Consider the following 10825-nt stretch of genomic DNA (forward strand, 5'->3'; position numbering starts at 1 on the left):
TTTTTGGGTTTATCTTTATAGATCTAAAATAGATCTGAGCGGGTTTGTTTTGTTTTTCTTTTCGTGTTCAGATCTGAGTGAGCTCATTCTGTTCTTCCCTATTTTTTTATTTTTTCATTTTATTTTTTTCTGTTTGACCTTTATTTTGTTTATTTTTTCTATATTTTCTGTTATGTTTGTAAAAGTTTTGATTTTTTTGTTCTGATTTTATCTAAATTTTTATTTCAGGATGATTCCGCTCTTCTCTATTTTTTCTTTGTTTTGTTTCTCTCTTTTTTCTGGCACTTTTTTCTTTCCATAAATCTCAACAGATGTTCGAATCTTTCAAGATATTGTCTTCAGATTTCATTGTAATTTTTTTTTCTCCTAATTAGTCTTTATTTTATTTTACTTTTTTCTGTTTGATCTTTATCTTGTTTATTTTTTCTATATTTTCTGTTGTGCTTGTTAAAGTTTTGATTTTTTTGTTCTGTTTTGTAAAGATCTGCATCTACGTATGCCAACGTTTTTAATGCTTGGAAATTTTTATGTTTGATACATATTTAACATACCTATTACATGTTATGAGTTTTGGCTTAAATCTTTAGATTTTTAAGTATTAAGTCTGGAAATACTTAAAAAGAAAGTGTAAGCTATTCAACCAAAAAATTCTCGACATGTTATTTATATGTGTTTTACATATATGTCTTTTATGTTATGTATATGCATGTTATGAATGTAAAACTAACTGTCATGATGTTATGTGTCTACATTAGAAATCATGTTATGAGTTTTGGCTTAAACTTTTGGAAAATGTAGAGCTAATTCTGTGACGATGTTATGTGTCTACAATATAATTTATGTTATGAGTTTTGGCTTAAAACTTTTGGAATTTTAAGTGTTTAGTTTGGAAATACTTAAAAAAAAAGTGTAGAATATTCAACCCGAGAACTGTTGACATGTTATTTATATCTCTCTTACGTATATCTCTTTTATGTTATGTATATGCATGTTATGAATATGAAAGTAATTCTGTCCTGATCTTATGAGTTTACAATATAATTTTACTAAACTGTAATTAATCCTTTCTATAATCATAAAAGACATAAATTTTTTTTCACATCCATAACTATTTACTATTTTATGAAAGCAAAAAAAAAAAAAAAAATTCATAAAAAAAAAAGTGTAGAATATTCAACCCGAAAATTGTTGACATGTTATTTATATCTCTCTTACGTATATCTCTTTTATGTTATGTATATGCATGTTATGAATATGAAAGTAATTCTGTCCTGATCTTATGAGTCTACAATATAATTTTGCTAAACTGTAATTAATCCTTTCCATAATCATGAAAGACATAAATATTTTTTCAAATCCATAACTATTTACCATTTTATGAAAGCAAAAAAAAAAAAATTCATAATTAATAAAACATAAAACCAAACGAAGAGCATACCGAATTTAATTTGAAATCCGAAAGGCAAGCAACAAACTCTGACAGCAAATTGTAAATCCAGAAGCAAGAAGTAGATTTTGGTAATTTAGAGCAACGAGAAGAGTAGAAAATGTGACGGTGACAATTGCTTTTATAGTAAACCGCAAGCGGTGGGAAAAAAATAAAAAATTGAATTTGATAACAGCTTGGAAAGTGGTGGGAAACTTGAAGAAGTAAATTGGCAAAACAGGATAACAACAAAAATAAATTGGCAAAAAATAGTGTGCGGCAAAAAAGTGAAATCCAGAACGTACGAGAGTAGAGATTAAAATAGAAAAGAAACGTAAACATATTTAAAACAAGATAATAACGAAAATAATTGGGCAAAATTCACTCGGCAAAAACAGAGAGTACGAATTTAAAATATATAGATGGTGTAGGATAAAATCAGAAAAAATAGTGTACGACAACTGCCAAAAAAGTGAAATCTAGAACGTACAAGAATAGAGATCAAAATGAAAAAGAAATATAAACATATTTAAAACAGGATAATAACAAAATTAATTGGGCAAAATTCACTCGGTAAAATCAGAGACAATACGAACGTAAAATATATAGATGGTAAAGGATAAAATCGGAAAAAATAGTATACAACAGCTGCTTATTGCCGCTTATTACATATAAGATATATACATACACACATATAAATGAGCATATATATTATTTTGCTTATTTGTATCTTTCTTGATAAGTACATGTGAGGAGGACCAACAGAAAAGACCGTACGTGTTTGGCCAAAATAACAAGCAGGCCGAACGTGTCTTTTCCTTTCCGGCCGGTCTTCACATTTTGACTTGGAGACGATATATCCATTTCGAAATGTCGTTAAGCTATTGGATTCTGGTACAAGTTGGGCACAATTGAATATGATGTTTTGTACTAGGAGCTTGATTATCTTTTGAAAAATTTTAGATATAAATTTTACACTTTTGCATACTATTTAAAAATATAAAATTTTATTCTTTTATTCTTTGAGTTTTGTTACATAACTTTCAACACACTCCATACTCTATATTTTTTTAAATTTTTAAATTTTTTAATATTTTTAAAATTTTATTTTTGAGTTTATTCTTTTTAAATTATTTCAAATTTTTTATTCATATTCATATAATAAATATTTGATAAAAGAAAAAAATAATAAAAATTAAAAAAATAGTAGAGTGTGAAGTGTGAAGAGGTTGTGAAGATTTATTCTCACTCTTTTACTCTCATATATGAAATATAAAATATAAGGATAAAAAAATAAAATTATATATTTTTAAGTGATGTACAGAGTGTAAAGTTTCTACCTAACTCGACTCTTTACCTTTTTTTTTTTTTTTTGTTTTCCTGTTTGATTGAGCAGTGGAAAAACAACCTTGATCTTTGAGATCAGAAGGGTGCATATATGGGTGAATATCAAAAGTCACATGCAATGTTAAAAACCTTTTAGATAGGAAAAAAAAAAAAAAAAAAACTGTGTTTGAGCTAATTCTACTCATAACTCAATATTGCTAGCTCGAGAATGATAGAGATCATGCTCCAACTGGGCAATATTCAGAATTGTTTTACTATAATATTCTTCAAATCACGTAAATTTATAAATTTAATTTTATAAAATTCGATAATACTTATTTAATTTTATTAGAGTTTATTATACTTAAGTAATATATTATAGGGTGTCGTTTCAGATGCGTATATATGTAAGTGATCTGAAGTAGTCGTTTTCATAGTTTTACTGTTGTCATGTATCTATTCTTTGAATTGATTCATATCATGTTCATTTTGTTTGGACTCGGCATTTTCTGTCGTCAATTCTGCTACTGTTATTTAAAAAATATATAATAGGGATTGTCGAGGATATTAAAATGGATATGGGTATCGAGATCATGAATGTTTTGTGCTCATTTTCAGATTCCTCCTATTGTATATATGTAGCAGTGACAAGCCCAGTTCATTTAATTTGTGTAATCTCCATTGAGTATTTTAATTAATTATAAGTGGTATTATATAGAATTTAAATTTTTTTATGATCAAGTCAGTGTATAGAATATATATAATAAAATATTTATATGATATAATTTAATTTAAAAAATAAATTATAAATTTAAATTCTATAAATTAAATCTTGCCATTTAAATTTTTGAAGGCATTCATGGTAAAGCTCATGATCCCATTATTTTATGCTCTCTTTTTATTGTTGAAGGAAGTGAAGTTGGACTAGGGCTTGAATTACAGAGGAAATTACACTTTTTACTCCCAGAAAACCGCAAATATATCATTTTGGACCTGCAACTATCAAGTGCTGTTGTCTGTTGTGTAACTACGTAGGATGCAAAATCTCTATCTCCAGTGTAAAGGGATTTTCCCTCTCATCACCCCTCTTCTAGAAGGAGTCAATGAGCTTATGCGAAGTATTCGGCTCATGAGCATAATTCACCCACGAAGCAACCTACGTGTGGGTAAAGCGAACGGTAGGGACAGATTGGACTCGCTGCCTTGACACCCCCCAATGATACCCTCCTACTCTTGGGAACCTGCGCAGGCATGTAGGCAGGAAATAGGGAGACCCTTGATCTCCTCACAATAGGCATGAAGGGGCTTAATAAGGAATGTTTGTAAAGTAAAGTGAGTCAAGGAGTCGCGCCGCGTTAATGGCGCCACTCCTCAAACTCTATGTTGCATTAATGACGCTGCTCTAGAAGTCACGCCGCATTAACGAATTCAGACTAAGTAAATAGTTCAAGGGACATGGTCTCCTTGAAGTCAGGTACGAGTTGTCTCTACCCAGAAACCTAGTATAAAAACCGACCCCAAGTACGAAGAACTATCTCTGATTCCTCTAAACTCACGCACAAACTACTAAGGAGATATATAGATTTTAGCATCGGAGACTCCTCGGCCTCCACTAAGGCCCCCTACTCTCCATGTTTTCTCAATTGTACTAGTGAAAGATTCAAGATCTGAGTTGCAAGAACTTGACCCAAAGGCATACGAAACACGACATTAACAGGGGAGTCAAGTATCGTGTCTCCACGAACTTGTCTCATCCCTGGCCTCAGTCAACGAGGCCGACGAGAATATCATGGGAGCCAAGTACCATGTCTCCACGGACTTGCTTTAACCCTTGCCTCAATTTACGAGGCTGATGAGAAGATCAGGGGAGCCAAGTATCGTATCTCCACTGGCTTACCTTCTCCCTAACCTCAGTTTACGAGGTCGACAAGAAGATCAAGGGAGCCAAGTATCGTGTCTCCACGGACTTGCCTCATCCCTCGCCTCAGTCTACGAGGTCGATGATAAGATCTAGGGAGCCAAGTATCATGTCTCCATGGACTTGCTTTAACCATCACCTTAGTCTATGAGGTCGACGAGAAGATCAAGGGAGCCAAGTATTGTGTCTCCACGGAGTTGCCTCATCCTTTGCCTCAGTTTACAATGCCAACAGGAATATGTGGGAGCCAAGTACCATTTCTCTATGGACTTGACTTATCCCTTGCATAAGATCCGTCAGAAAACGTGCAAATAAAGTCGAGAGAGAAATTGTTGCCTGACATCGTTAAAATGACGAAAAAACCACATGGGCATAATCTAGAGCCCAGAACCTTACAAGTAAAAGAGCTGAGAGAGTAATAACCACTCATTTATATGGAAAATGATCTCCACGTCAGTGAGTGCGGGAAATTGATAGCATGAAGATGAAGGCAAAAATGAATTCACATCGGACCAGTCCGATAAGAATTGACGGGATAACTGTAAGGAAGTTTTCCCTCCCATCAGCCCGTATAGCAAGCCTATGAGAAACCACTGGGGAAGTAAGTCAGAAAGCCTGGCCAAGCCCAACGCCCTTTCTTTAAAAGGAGTCAGTGGGCCTCTGTAGAGTACTCAACTCATGAGCAAAACCCACCCACGAAGCAACTCATGTGTGGAGAAAGCGAACGGCAGGGGCAGATGGGACTCGTCATCCTGACACCTCCCCGATGACACCCTACTCTCAGGAACCTGTGTAGGCAAGTGGGCGGGAAATAGGGGAAACCCTTAATCTCTTGACAACAAACATGGAAGAGCTTAACAAGGAACTCCATAGAGTAAAGTGAGTTAGTGAGCCACACCACATCAATGGTGTCACTACCCGGACTCTACGCTACATTAATGACGCCGCCCCAAAAACCACGCCACATTAAAGAGTTTTGACTAAGCGAATAGTTGAAGGGACATGGGCTCCCCGAAGTCTGGTATGAGTTGTCCCCACCTAGAAACCTAGTATAAAAGCCGACTCCTAGGTATAAAGAACTCTATTTGATTCATCTAAACTCACGTACAAACTATTAAGGAGATATATTGACTTTAGAAGCGGAGACTTCCCAGCCTCTACCAAGGTCTCCCACTCTTCGTATTTTCTCAAATATGTAGGTAAAAGACTCAAGATTCGAATTGCTGAAACTCGTTCTAAAGGCGTACGGAACACGATGTTAACATTCAGAGTCTTAATTACATGGTTGGTTTGCATTTGAGGGTTCCTTTCCCTGTCTTATTGGGCACTGTTTGCTCAGCCTTCACGTAAGGATTAAAAACCAAGAAACTATAAAACAGATAAACGTCTGAGACTAATCAGTAAGGTGTTAAAATTCCCCGGTTGGTGTTAAAAGATTATAAAACCAACTATTTATACTGCTGATTAACTTTTCTCGAAATGGAGTTCTTGTTCTTTTAATTGCCTATACATGGTTAAAGATTACAAAGGATATATGATGCTATGAAAAACTCAACTGCATGCAGCATGCTTGCCATTTAGGCATTTATTTTGGGTTTCCTTTTGCATCACTTTTGCGTGCGGGGTATACCAATCAAGTGCTGCATTCAAGCACACATCATTGTACTGTTATTTGATTCCTTGCTGCTATTTTCTATGTGCATCACGATATGACACCAAACAGATCGAAAGTGGGAATCTCTGCAATTATCTATTTCAAGCAGATTTTGTAATTAAGAGATGGTAGAAGTAATATGTGGATCTGTAGAGAATCTTAATGCAGAGGGAGTTTTTTTGACATCAGGTGATAGTAGACTTGCTTCTCAAACCATCCCCTCCAAAGGCATCGAGTGCTTAATCTTTAATAATTAATACAGCAACCTCTTATAATAAAAGAGCAAAGATATTAGACAAATTAAAAGTTAGCTGTTAGCTTTAACAGATATTTGACTTTTTTCCACCTGTGGGATTGTGTTTTCTTCCTCGCAATGATCCCCTTTCGATGTTATTATCCACCTTTAATGATAAGGATAAAGATGGCCCAACATTGTAATATTATCATGAATACCAATTACCAAGTCATTTCATTTTCCAGAGGAGCTGCTGCAGTGATTTCTGTTCTCTGTTTTGTCACGAAGAAGGTACTGTGTCCCATCGTCTATAGCAAAATAGATTAGGGGTACTTGGTGACACCTACTGGCGGCTCTAAAACGAATATTGGCTAACTGCTCTTATAGATTCCAATTCCTTGGATGTCGACTATATTAAATAAAATTAAAATATTCTATTTTCAAATTGTTACGTACAACATATTATTTATATCGCTTACACTAAGATTACAAATTTATATTTTAAATTAAATTATGTTATATAAATAGTGTAGAAGACTTAAGTCTAGTTTGAATAGTGAGTTAAGATGAGATGAAAGTTGAATAAAATATTGTTAGAATATAATTTTTTAATATTATATTTATTTTAAAATTTGAAAAAGTTGAATTGTTTATTATGTTTTGTTTGAAAGTTTAAAAAAATTATAATAATTAAATAAAATGAGATGAGTTGAAATAATTTCACAGTCCAGACTAGTCCTTAGAATAGCAGTATTTATAACAATTATATTACCATAGCCTATTGTCTATAACAGAATATTAAATTCGGTTGCTTGGGGATGATCCCTACCTACCAAAATTCTTTTATTTTATTTATTAGTTATCCCATTTACATGCAGACGAGACATTTTCCACACTATAATTCAAAAAAATGTGGTTGCACTATTCTTTTCATTTAATTGGGTTTTGTCCTTACTGCACATTCGCAATTATGATTGCTTCCCTTTGCCGTTTTGGTTTTGGTGGGAAGGCACCCTCTTTTACAGGCATTCCTGAATCTATGCAAAGTATATACAAAATACAAAGATAATATACCCCTCTCTCTCTCTCTCTCTCTTTCTCTCTCACATACATCATCCTAAACATAAAGAAAAGGAAGATGGGGGAATCATGAAGTGCAAATTCCCATAAAATATGGCAATCTTGTAATCTCTCACACAAAATGGAATCCACATGCCTTCTAAAACTGGCTCATCACCAGCTCCCATATCAGATCGTACCAACCTTGATCTTTACAACAGCATGTGGTGCAGTTATGCTGATGACTGAATCATTTCACCTACCTCATAATATTGCAGGTATTCATAGCTCAATCTAATACGTAATAACATCCACATGGTATTGGTGGACAGGTAAAGAAAGATAATCCCAGCTTGTTGTTTCATAATGATTTACTATACTGCATATAATCATATCTGAATTGACTGCACAACCCCACAATACAAAGAGGAAGAATATCCATATTGAAGAAGTTGTCAATGTTTGGAGGGGGGAGTTCAACCAAAGCTACCAACTGTTGTGTTTTGAGGATAAAAAAGGGCCCCAAAAAGTTACTTTTTCAGATGAATGATAAGCACCAACTGATGGATGTATAGCACTAGTAAAATAGTGCTCGCAATCGATGGGAAAAAAGAGACTTTTCCATACCTAAAGCCAATATGCATACATCATCATCATCACTACTTAGAGTTAAAGATCAATTCTGGTGGGGGATTGCTTCCCCTGTCATCATCTCCACCTACCCTAACCACTATAAAAGCATTTTGTACTGAATAAAAAAGAAAAAAGAAACAGTTAGACAATTGGTTTTTTTTTTTAATTATATTAGTCAGAGATCAGACTATTGGAAGGTATGGATTGGTGATTCATATGTGGGTTAAATGGCCTGTCATAATAGTTAGTAGGTGGCCCATCATTTTGGATGTATGATGGTTATTTCGTTCTTTGGGATAATCTTTAGCTCAAAAATTTCTTTTTGATAATTCTATATATAATTATAAAGTGTATAGACGACGCGTAATCGTTTTAAAAAAGAATGATATTTATTATTAAAAAATTAATTTTTTTCATGTAAATTTTATATTTTATTATTTTTTTAAAAATAATTACGCGACGGTTGCACAATTCACGATTATAAATATTTTTTATCTTTACTTTTAAAGGAGCGATTATGATTTAAAGAAGAAATATGGAAGAAGATGGTATGGTAAATCCAGTCCATTCCTTCAACTGCTTACTTTGTAGAAGCAACTCCTGGTGCATGATTACTTGGTGAAGCATTGTTTTCAGCTCCATTGTCGTGTCCCTAAGCAAATATAAACCAAGCAGAAAAAAGAGAGAGTTTAGTCTGCATCAATGGCCAAATGAAGATTCTGTCGTGTCTTGAAATGGAAATAAGAAGCCTACCATGACAACATTTTGAATCTGATTTACATCCCTGATATAATAAATATTGTTTTGACTTCTCTCTTGATTAATGACATGTCTGTCCTAAAGCCTAGGTAGTATATTTTCTTTTGTACTACATGTCTCCAATATTATTCTATTAGAATGGGGGATTAGAACATTCTAATTATTTATTCCTAAATTAAATAATACTTTTTATTCTTTAAATATAAAAATAATTAAATTATGAAAATAAAGAATTGGATTTTTCCGTAATAAATTAAATATTATTTTAAAGAAATCATGAACTCAAGTCCAAATCTCTAATTATATATTTTTTCCTATTAATTAAATTTTAGGATTAAGTATAGAAAGAATCTCATCTTATACCGATTAATTTTTGCATTAAATATTAAATTAGTTCTTTTGCTGTCTGTGTTTTTTAATTATATATTTAAGTTCTATACTTTTAATTAATTAAATTTTTAACCAGTAATTATGTTGGCTTGATGTAACATTTGATATATATCACGTGAGAAATATTTACTCTATGGTTTTAACTTTTTCTAACAATTTTTCTATTTTTTGTTTTTAGATTTTTTTTGAAGAATATTTTATTACCTTTTGGTTAAGTTTTTTTCTTTTTAAGTTGTAATATGATTGTTATTTTTATAAATTTTTAAGCACATGACATGTCACGTCATATATTTGTTAAACCTATTAAAATTAGAAATCAAATGAATAGAAATATAAAATTAAAAACTTAGGAAAAAAACATAATAGTCATATAAAAATTAATTTTTTTTTTTTAAAAGTAGGTCTCACATTCTAAAAAATCTTATACAAAATTTGTATATTTGGCCTTGTATCTAAATAAACAAGACGACTTAATACGAGTTTGACTACATTTGTTTGCTAAATGAGTTAACCACATATTCAAAATTATGATTGATTATTAAATATTACAACTCGTATAATAATGCTCAGCTCAACTTATATAAATTTTCATAAATTTGAATAACTTTATATTTATTATCTTTTTATTGTTTTATCATTATATTAATAAATAGAATATGTTTAATATTTAAAGAGACCGAACGAAATCACGTTCTTAATTTTCAACGTGTTATTTAAGATGAATGTTATACATCAGCTACTATTTATCTCTACATTTGATTATTTTTTTTTTTTGGTAAATGTGGAGAGTGTTTTTTAGAGAGTATGAGGTGTGAGATAGTGAATAATAATTAATGAGAAGAATTTTTTATTATTTAAATCTTTATAAATAGGAAAATGCTAAGCGTCCCGCTCCCAGCTTCCGCTGGGAGCTATTGCTTGCATTAGTGTGTGTTTTTTTATATATATATATTTTTTTTACTTTTTGATTAAAGAAGTGTTTTTTAATAATGTTCTAAATTTATTTTATTTTTTTAAAATATGTAAAAGTCTTAAAAAATCTATATAATAAATAACTTTAAAAAAAATACTTGAAGGAACAATGCTAGACCCCAACGGGAGCTGCTATCGTTATAAATATAGTTATTTATATATGTATGTATAAGTTTTATAAAAATATTAGTAAAAGGCTAAAACTTATCTTATAGAATAAAATATAAATAATCTATTTTGTCGAAAATAAATAGTTTGTAAATAAGTTTGAATTTGCTCTGAGATTAATAAACTGTTCGTTGACACAAAATTCAACTGAATGAAAAGTTCCAACTTAATTCGTGTTTAAGTAAAAGTTGAATAAGAAATTCGGTCACACACTAATTAACAGTTTAACCCCATCATAAACGTAATTTATTTATTTTACGATAAAATATAAAAGCAGTTTCTCTA

Source organism: Juglans microcarpa x Juglans regia, chromosome 1D (assembly GCF_004785595.1).
Source record: "Juglans microcarpa x Juglans regia isolate MS1-56 chromosome 1D, Jm3101_v1.0, whole genome shotgun sequence".
Classification (NCBI taxonomy): Eukaryota; Viridiplantae; Streptophyta; class Magnoliopsida; order Fagales; family Juglandaceae; genus Juglans; species Juglans microcarpa x Juglans regia.